We start from the raw sequence: 10,000 nt of genomic DNA on the forward strand, positions 1-10,000 counted from the left end.
ACCAGCTATCCTGAGGGAAACTTCGGGGGGAACCAGCTACTAGATGGTTCGATTAGTCTTTCGCCCCTATACCCAACTCCGACGATCGATTTGCACGTCAGAATCGCTGCGGACCTCCACCAGGGTTTCCCCTGGCTTCGTCCTGGCCAGGCATAGGTCACCATCTTTCGGGTCCCAACGTGTGCGCTCTGGGTTCGTCCGGCCGACTCGACCAAACCCTTTTAAGGGGGAAAGATCTCGCGAGCATTCGGACGCCCTGGGGTTGCGCCCGCTCTGTTCGAGACGGGATCACCCCTCGCGGATGCACCCTCATCGGGGCCGCTTCACTTTCATTGCGCCTCGCGAGTTTAGTTTGATAATTTCTCGACGACTTGCGCACATGTTAGACTCCTTGGTCCGTGTTTCAAGACGGGTCGGGTGGGACCCGACTTCTACTCTCCGCTCTGGGCCTCCACAGGTTGAGCACCGCAACTTTTTCTCTTTTACAAAAAAAAGCTACGACACCTCCCGGGAGGAGACAGGTCACGACCGGGCAGTACTGTTGGGAAACGCCGCGCTCGTCATCGCGGCACCCGCGAAGGTAACCACGAAACTCGCTAACGGACGCCCCGTGTAACAGACACCCAGTCGGTCGCGGAGTCCTACTAGGCCCCCCACTTGCGGACCTTGGCGTGGCTATTGCGATCGCAGAACGACTTATGCAAGAGAGCCGCCAATTCAGGCAGTCTCCATGCAGCGTTAAGGGCATACAACCAAGTGCCGGGAGCGGGGACTTGTTCGACCTTCGAGGGCCCACCCGTTTAACCCCCTGAACGGTTTCACGCACTCTTGAACTCTCTCTTCAAAGTTCTTTTCAACTTTCCCTCGCGGTACTTGTTCGCTATCGGTCTCGTGGCGATATTTAGCCTTAGAAGGAGTTTACCTCCCGCTTAGGGCTGCACGCTCAAGCAACCCGACTCTTGGGAAGGGATCCGATGCACGGTCTCGGCTCGTCTTATCTACGGGCCTGACACCCTCTGTGGGTTGCTCGCCCCGTTCATGGAGACTTGGACGATAGATACCGGACAGACGCGCACGATCCTCCCGAACACCACATTCCTCGGCACCCGCTCAACCGGGCGCGAGGTTCGGTGCTGGGCTCATCCCTGTTCGCTCGCCGCTACTAAGGGAATCCTTGTTAGTTTCTTTTCCTCCGCTTACTGATATGCTTAAGTTCAGCGGGTAGTCTCATCTAAACTGAGGTCAGAATGAATTGTTTGTTTTCAAAAGGAGACAACACTTTATCTAGCTCGGCAGACTTTGGCGTTTTAAAGCCGGGAAAGATTGAATAATTGCCGGTTCAAATTTTTTTTTTTCGAAATAAAGCGAGTCTCTCGTTATTCGCAAAAATTAATTTACGAAAAGTGACAGGGCGTCCTGCGGCTTTTTGTATTGAAACAACGCGTCGTGCGCGAACCAAGCTTGCATAACGAGCGGTTAGAGTGAGTGATAATTCGCGGTGGTCGACACTTCGACACGCCCGGCGCACACACACAACTAAACTCGCGTTGAAGCGGTATATCGCGCACACGCAGCCGACACCTTGTTCGAGAAGATGTGTTTATTTCTAAAATTTTTTTTTGAGTTGGCTCAAAAATTTCCCATCTGTTTTGCCATCGAAAAAGGTTTCTTTTGAATAGAGAGGAAAAAAACAAAACAGGGCGAACCTTCTTTTATTTTTCCCCCTTTTTTGTATTTGAGGCATCGCGGACACTTAAGTCGCGCGGCACCCAGACGTTAGAGATTCGGGAGCTTTTATGCGGTCAGGCCGGGTGAAAAATAAATCTCGCCGCGACCCAACATGCAAAACCAAGACTGAAAAAATCTCTGTTCGTTCATCATTCGACCGACCCTCAGTCAGATGTGGCCCGAGCGAGAAGCTGGGCCGCCATTTACGTTCAAGATTTCGATGCTCCATGTGTTCTGCAGTTCGCATGGATTAGCGCACTTTGCTGCGCTCTTCATCGATCCACGAGCCTAGTGATCCACCGTTCAGGGTCGTATATAAAACGACATATTCGTTTTCTTCTCTCTTTTTCTCCAACCCGCCCAAGCAAATGAATGCGAGGGCGGAGAAAGAAAGCCAGAAAGAAAATGTTCCGATAAACACTCGTACTAGAATTTGGGTTTAGTGTGTTATTGTGATTTTGAATTCTTCCTACTTCATCGAGAGGGCGAAGGGCAAGCTTAAAAAACATTCGGTTTTCAACGGCATAGTGTCGGGCTTTGGAGTGTTAGTCTATACGACGCACACGCACGCAACCACGAGTATCTACGCCCGAAAAGAACGTCCAGAGTAAAGTCTCACACTTTCGTCCCCCACCGAGAATCAAAAAATCCCGAAGACGAAGAGAGAAACAAAAAAAAACAATTTCGATTGGGCGTATCCGCTTTAAACCACCGCGCATCAGAGCGCCTGATACCCGTTCAAAATCTTGATGTTTTTTTTTTTTCCGACTCTCCATCCACCGAGTTTTGATTTTTCAAAGTGTTTGATTTAGGGACTAAGACTTTATAAAATCTCCTTTATTGTTCCTTCGGTACTCGCGGCCCAGGCGGGCTATCGTATTCTTCACTCTACTAACGTCAACACTGTGAGCGCCGCTAAAGGTCGAATGAATCTATAGAGACATTCACCATCGAAGCAGGAAGAATTTGCTCACGGCCATAGACCAAATCGAAAGACTTTGTGTTTTTTTTTGAGCCGAGAGGAAAGAAAAATCAATTTGAAAAGGCGAATCCGCTTTAAACCACCGCGCATCAGAGCGCCTGATACCCGTTCAAAATAAATGATTTTCTTCCGTCAACCCACACATAGTTCATACGATGTCTTACGCCGAAAGACTTTTGATGGGGTTTTTTTGTTTTGCAACTTTTAGTTGTTTCGTGCTCAACCAAAGCCATATGCGCAAAACATTTGTCTTGTTCGTTTATGATCCTTCCGCAGGTTCACCTACGGAAACCTTGTTACGACTTTTACTTCCTCTAAAGGATCAAGTTCGACCATCTTTCAGTCTCGCCGTTGGTAGGCACCGCACGGGCAGAGATTGCTCCCCACTCGACGGCACCCCGACAAGCCCGTCCGAAGGCCTCACTAAATCATTCAATCGGTAGTAGCGACGGGCGGTGTGTACAAAGGGCAGGGACGTAATCGACGCGGGCTAGTGACCCGCGCCTACTAGGGATTCCTGGTTCATGGGGATCATTGCAGTCCCCAATCCCAACCACGAAGGAGGTTCAGCGGTTACCCGGTCCTTTCGGACAGGGAGAGTGAAACACGCTGATTCCTTCAGTGTAGCGCGCGTGCGGCCCAGGACATCTAAGGGCATCACAGACCTGTTATTGCTCACTGTCACGCGGCTGGACGCCGCTTGTCCCTCTAAGAAGACTGCGTGACGGACGCGAGAGCAGAAGGTATCGCCGGGGATGACGACGACCGAATAACAATAGAGCCAGCCCCCGCGAGACATTCCCGACAAAGCCCCGCCATACCTCATCCGCCAGGCAACCAACCCGTGAAGGCCGTACACCCGACGAACAGAGCACAACGAAACCAAGCCGAGAGATTGCCTCACTAAAGGAACCAGTCCCACCGAGACCCGAATCGCCGCCACCTGATCCCGACGCCTCCGTACTCCCTTCGGTTTCAATTGATAAAACCCGTCACCTATTTAGCAGGCTAGAGTCTCGTTCGTTATCGGAATTAACCAGACAAATCGCTCCACCAACTAAGAACGGCCATGCACCACCACCCACCGAATCAAGAAAGAGCTCTCAATCTGTCAATCCTTCCAGTGTCCGGGCCTGGTGAGGTTTCCCGTGTTGAGTCAAATTAAGCCGCAGGCTCCACTCCTGGTGGTGCCCTTCCGTCAATTCCTTTAAGTTTCAGCTTTGCAACCATACTTCCCCCGGAACCCAAAGACTTTGGTTTCCCGGAAGCTGCCCGTCGAGTCATTGGAGTAACTCCGACGGATTGCTGGTTGGCATCGTTTATGGTTAGAACTAGGGCGGTATCTGATCGCCTTCGAACCTCTAACTTTCGTTCTTGATCAAGGAAAACATTCTTGGCAAATGCCTTCGCTGTTGTTCGTCTTGCGGCGGTCCAAGAATTTCACCTCTGTCGCCGCAGTACGAATGCCCCCGTCCGTCTCTATTGACCATTACCTCGGGTCCAAAAGTAAAAGACCAGCAAAATCGGACCGAGGTCCTATTCCATCATTCCATGCTGCGATATTCAGGCGTTGGGATACACCTGCTTTGAGCACTCTAATTTGTTCAAAGTAAACGTTGCCGGCCGCCCGAGACACCCGGTGAAGGGCACCCCGAACGATTGACTGGGTGGAGCGAATCGAGTCAACTACGACCAAAATTTAAAAAAGAACCCGAAAGAACTTTCCAACTCTGGCCGCAGATACAACAACGACGCACCGACCACCACTCCGGCGATGTTGTCCGACCGTGAAGAGAGTCGGGCTTTGACACCCGGGCTCCCAGAGCGTGAAACGCAACACCCTTGATTCAGAGCGGCGCCGCCCGGCCGAAGACAGACATCCGACTACGAGCTTTTTAACCGCAACAACTTTAATATACGCTATTGGAGCTGGAGTTACCGCGGCTGCTGGCACCAGACTTGCCCTCCAATGGTTCCTCGTTAAAGGATTTAAAGTGTACTCATTCCAATCACGGGGCCTCGGAAGAGTCCCGTATCGTTATTTTTCGTCACTACCTCCCCGTGCCGGGAGTGGGTAATTTGCGCGCCTGCTGCCTTCCTTGGATGTGGTAGCCGTTTCTCAGGCTCCCTCTCCGGAATCGAACCCCGATTCCCCGTTACCCGTTGCAACCATGGTAGGCGCGTAACCTACCATCGACAGTTGATAAGGCAGACATTTGAAAGATACGTCGCCGGCGCGAAGGCCGTGCGATCGGCGTGAAGTTATCCAGAGTCACCAAAATTGGTACGGTGCGCGAGCCCGAAAGCCCGGCCCCGACTGGTTTTGATCTAATAAAAGCACCTCTTCTGCGAGCCCGAAAGCCCGCAGTCGAGGCTCGAGTGCATGTATTAGCTCTAGAATTACCACAGTTATCCAAGTAGGATGGAGTGGATCTAAGGAACCATAACTGATTTATTGAGCCATTCGCGGTTTCGCCGTCTAGCGGCTTGTACTTAGACATGCATGGCTTAATCTTTGAGACAAGCATATGCTACTGGCAGGATCAACCAGGTATTTCGTGTATGTTTGTTTGATATGCATCCGGCGAGTTGCGGGTTTTTATTTCGCCCACGCATCACCAAACACACACCAAATCAACACGTTTTTCGTTTTTTTTCTTTTTCTTCGGAAACTAAAATTTTTGATCGCAACGCCTGGCGTGTCACAGCGAGTCCCAGTGAAGAGAAACACCGATCCGATCCGTTTGTTGGATTTTTTTCATTTCAATTTCCAAAGTCAAAGACCATTCAACGGTCTATGAGCCCAAAGTGAATCGGATTCATTCGACCGGTCTTGATATATTCATCAACTTTTTTTCCCGTATTACGGTTTTCGACGGTCATATGTGGCGTGCTGTATGCTCATAAGTCAAGCCTGCTTTACTAAGCTGACAAGCATACATCTTTTAAATTTTTGTGGGCTCAGAGTTTTATTTTTATTTTTCCACCGCCGAGGCACACTCTCGCATCACCCCGCACGACACACACACACACACACACCTCACCGCTCAACGGTCACACGAGGCAGAATTTTCCGCAAAGACTTTCGAAGAGAAAGAGAAAACTCGGAACAACCGCGGTCAGAGGCCAGCATAGAGGCATCGTATAGAAAGTCATGGGCGGAAAAAAACAAATCATTTCAAGTCGAGACAAGCAACCAGACTACCCCTATAAAAGTGCGCAATTCTTTAAGAGTTCACCGAAGAATGACCGAGATCAAGTATGCACGAAACGAACATATTCCAAGGGCAGCTGAATAAGCGATTCTGCGCCGAAGCGCGAGAAAAGCAAGCGGTACACCGATGGGGATCGTTTTTTTTATCGTGTTAGATTCGTTGTTGTCAAGCAAGGATTCTCAAAATGTTTTTTGCATTGCACCCAAGTTTCGTACTGATTACTTGTCGCAGACCGGTGACTGTCAAAAAAAAATTTTTTACGTTTTTTCTTGAGAGGTCACTGCCTACACACAACTCCGGGCGGGCCGTACACTCACAGCCGTTTGAATTCTCCCTTCGTGTGTCATGGCCATAACTGAGCGTACATCTTACCGGGCGCCGAGTTGATCTGGCTTGTTCGATGAACGTTCGGGATACGTACAATCGATATAGCTCCAACCGTAACTCGTTTGTAATTACGCCGGCCATACTCAGCGGGCGCTCAGCTCAGCTCTCGATATCTTCCGTCGAAGGGAAGTTCGTAGTAAAAGAGAGTCAGAGTCGACGCCACATTTTGCGGTCCTCGCATCTCATCCGATTTTTGAATTTTATAGATTTGCCATCACTTCCACCCAATTCTCTCGTATATTTCAATCTCTTGACTTTGTCCGACCGGGCCGTCTTCGCCCCCCTTCAACTCCGTCCATCTCCACTTCTGTGTTCCACACAACGAGCTTCCGTCAAACGGCAAAATGTGAAATATGCGCACGCCGCACGAAATAATTTGAAAGCGTTCTGTTTGGTGGCTTTTTTATTTTTTATCTCTCGGCTCACACACACACACACACATTTCCGCCTGAACGGTAATTTTTTTTTGATACGGTGTCAAAAAGTGAAAAGACGCGCACCATTTTCTTTTCTCTTCCGTATCGTCGCTGACGGTAAACGCTGATGGTTATGATGCCGTAAGTTTGGAAGAAAGAATCTTTCCCGTCTTGTCTTGTTACGGTAAAATAACAAAGAACAAGCGTCCGATTTCTCTCACAGACGGCCACAGACAAACCACACGTGCCGAAGAAACGAAACGTCCGAAACCAAAAAAATGTTTGACGCGCGCACCTCTTCTGAACTTTTCGACCAAGAGTCGTTGGATCGAGTGACGAGCTTCTCAGCTGTCGCACCAATCGGTGAAGCGGGCGTTTGAATTCCCGTCCACATCGCGGTTCGGATATATTTTTACATATACCGACCATCGGAAATTTCGAAAACGGTTTTACCGAAGGAATGATATTTCACACACCGACAGCTCATCGAGTTCGTCTCCGTTCAACGGTTTTTTTTTTTTAAGACTTTTTGATCGCATGGGGCTAAACTGGTTAGAGCAAAGCCGCGATCCAAGCAGTGAAAAAAAAACAAAGACAGTGCAAGCGCGATCGAACGGAATCGAAACTAAAATCATGTGAAGTGGCGGGCGGAAAGGAGCTCAGCTACGGTGGAAATGAAACTACAACTAACGCCGAACCGGACAACTTCCCATTCTGCGTCTTCGTTTCATTTCCCAAAGCTCCCCGTCGATACCAAAGTTTTTGCGTCGAAGCTACTAAAGAAATTTCGCGCTTTCCTTTTCGCCTCTTTCGCCTTCCCTTCGATATCTATCCAACCACCGGCTTCGACTTTATTTCTTTCACCCGTCTATTCGCCCGATAGTCGACGGTCGGCCATTCTTTGGTATCGGCCAGGCGGACTAACAAGAAGTAAGACTCGTTTGAAAAATTTGGACCGGGCTTTACAATCGCTGCTTGTCGTAATGTCGCAAATTTGAAAAAAATTTTCAATTCGAGAAACCAAACTATTCGACACTTCGAAAATTTTTGGGACTCTGAAAATTTTTCCGAGTTTAGGAATCGAGACCTCTTCTATACTAAGGAAAACCACTAATGTTCCGCCGCATAATGTCTCCGTTTTCCGGCTCATTTTTAGCGATTGGACGGGGACATTGCCCCATCCAACCGCCAGCCGACTTTCAGGAACCGTCGTTTTCAAAGTTGGGACTTAGAAAATTTTCGACGAGTGGGAATTTTTTACGGTCGCAAGTCATCACGACACGCCCGACCAACCCATTTGAGAGCCGCCACGCCTCGACGGTGTGACGGCTTTTTTTCGAATCGACGGGTCTCGCTCACTCCTCTCTCGCGCCGACCAGAGGCCGGGCGAGAGAGTCGTTGCCAAACACCGTCGTCGGAAATGGGAGAATTTGAGTGGGAATTTTTTACGGTCGCGAGTCATCACGACACGCCCGACCAACCCACTTGAGAGCCGCCACGCCTCGACGGTGTGACGGCTTCTCTTTTCGAATCGACGGGTCTCGCTCACTCCTCTCTCGCGCCGACCAGTGGCCGGGCGAGAGAGTCGTTGCCAAACACCGTCGTCGGAAATCGAGAAATTTTCATTTCCATTTCCATTTTTTTTCATCGGCCTTTATACGTCCAAGTCCCGCCAACCACGTCACTACCACGTCGTCGGGACTTAGAAAAATTTTTCAATTTTTCGGACTTAGAAAATTTTTCAACTTTCTTTTTTTCGACAACCTCTTCCCTATATAGGAAAGTAGTGGATGTTCCGGGCAGTAACTGTACGAAAAAGTCGATTTCCGAATTTTTGCCGGACTTTCACCTGAGCTCAGGCCGGGCCGCCCGCTCAACTGCCGCCCGGTCACCACCAAAAACCGGTCTTGGAAATTTTCGGACTTAGAAAATTTTTCAACTTTTTTCTTTCTCGACAACCTCTTCCCTATATAGGAAAGTAGTGGATGTTCCGGGCAGTAACTGTACGAAAAAGTTGATTTCCGAAATTTTGCCGGGCTTTCACCAGAGCTCAGGCGGGGCTTACCATCACACCCGCCGACCGGTCACCACCAAAAACCGGTCTTGGAAATTTTAGGACTTAGAAATTTTTTCCAACTTTTTTCTTTCGCTCTTTCTCGCCATTTTTAGCCGTCTTTGCTCGTCCCAGTGCCGCCTATAGCTTCACTATCCGTCGTCGGGACTTAGAAAAATTTTTCAATTTTTCGGACTTAGAAAATTTTTTCAATTTTCATTTTCGACAACCTCTTCCCTATATAGGAAAGTAGTGGATGTTCCGGGCAGTAACTGTACGAAAAAGTTGATTTCCGAAATTTTGCCGGACATTCACCTGAGCTCAGGCCGGGCCGCCCGCTCAACTACCGACCGGTCTCCACCAAAAACCGGTCTTGGAAATTTTAGGACTTAGAAATTTTTTCCAACTTTTTTTCTTTCGCTCTTTCTCTCTTTTTCAGCCGCCTTTGCTCGTCCCAGTGCCGCCTATAGCTTCACTATCCATCGTCGGGACTTAGAAAAATTTTTCAATTTTTCGGACTTAGAAAATTTTTTCAATTTTCATTTTCGACAACCTCTTCCCTATATAGGAAAGTAGTGGATGTTCCGGGCAGTAACTGTACGAAAAAGTTGATTTCCGAAATTTTGCCGGACATTCACCTGAGCTCAGGCCGGGCCGCCCGCTCAACTACCGACCGGTCTCCACCAAAAACCGGTCTTGGAAATTTTAGGACTTAGAAATTTTTTCCAACTTTTTTTCTTTCGCTCTTTCTCTCTTTTTCAGCCGCCTTTGCTCGTCCCAGTGCCGCCTATAGCTTCACTATCCATCGTCGGGACTTAGAAAAATTTTTCAATTTTTCGGACTTAGAAAATTTTTCAATTTTCATTTTCGACAACCTCTTCCCTATATAGGAAAGTGGTGGATGTTCCGGGCAGTAACTGTACGAAAAAGCTCATTTCCGAGAGGGTCGCCGGACTTTCACCAGAGCCCGGGCCGGGCCGCCCGCTCAACTGCCGACCGGTCTCCACCAAAAACCGGTCTTGGAATTTTTCGGACTTAGAAATTTTTTCCAACTTTTTTTTCTTTCGCTCTTTCTCTCTTTTTCAGCCGCTTTCATTCATCCAAGTCCCGGCTACAGCGTCACTACCCCGTCGTCGGGACTTGGAAAAATTTTTCATTTTTTCGGACTCTGACATTTTTTCAACTTTTCTTATTTTTCAACTTTTTGACACTGTCTCGC

At 48.8% G+C, this 10,000-nt stretch overlaps 3 non-coding genes across 3 annotated transcripts in view; all 3 read right to left on the reverse strand.

Moving 5' to 3' along the window:
• Positions 1 to 1,245, reverse strand: part of LOC124319066 — a 4,576-nt gene extending 3,331 nt beyond the window's left edge. The window contains exon 1 of the ribosomal RNA XR_006912761.1: positions 1 to 1,245. This exon is cut by the window's left edge and continues 3,331 nt beyond it. This is a non-coding gene — a ribosomal RNA (large subunit ribosomal RNA).
• Positions 1,246 to 1,886: 641 nt separating this feature from the next.
• On the reverse strand, positions 1,887 to 2,039 carry LOC124319064. The gene has a single exon (XR_006912758.1). It is a non-coding gene; the product is annotated as a 5.8S ribosomal RNA (ribosomal RNA).
• A 930-nt stretch (positions 2,040 to 2,969) lies between these two features.
• Positions 2,970 to 5,264, reverse strand: LOC124319065. The gene has a single exon (XR_006912759.1). It is a non-coding gene; the product is annotated as a small subunit ribosomal RNA (ribosomal RNA).
• Between the last annotated feature and the right edge of the window lie 4,736 nt (positions 5,265 to 10,000).

Source organism: Daphnia pulicaria, unplaced genomic scaffold (assembly GCF_021234035.1).
Source record: "Daphnia pulicaria isolate SC F1-1A unplaced genomic scaffold, SC_F0-13Bv2 h1tg000117l, whole genome shotgun sequence".
NCBI lineage: Eukaryota > Metazoa > Arthropoda > Branchiopoda > Diplostraca > Daphniidae > Daphnia > Daphnia pulicaria.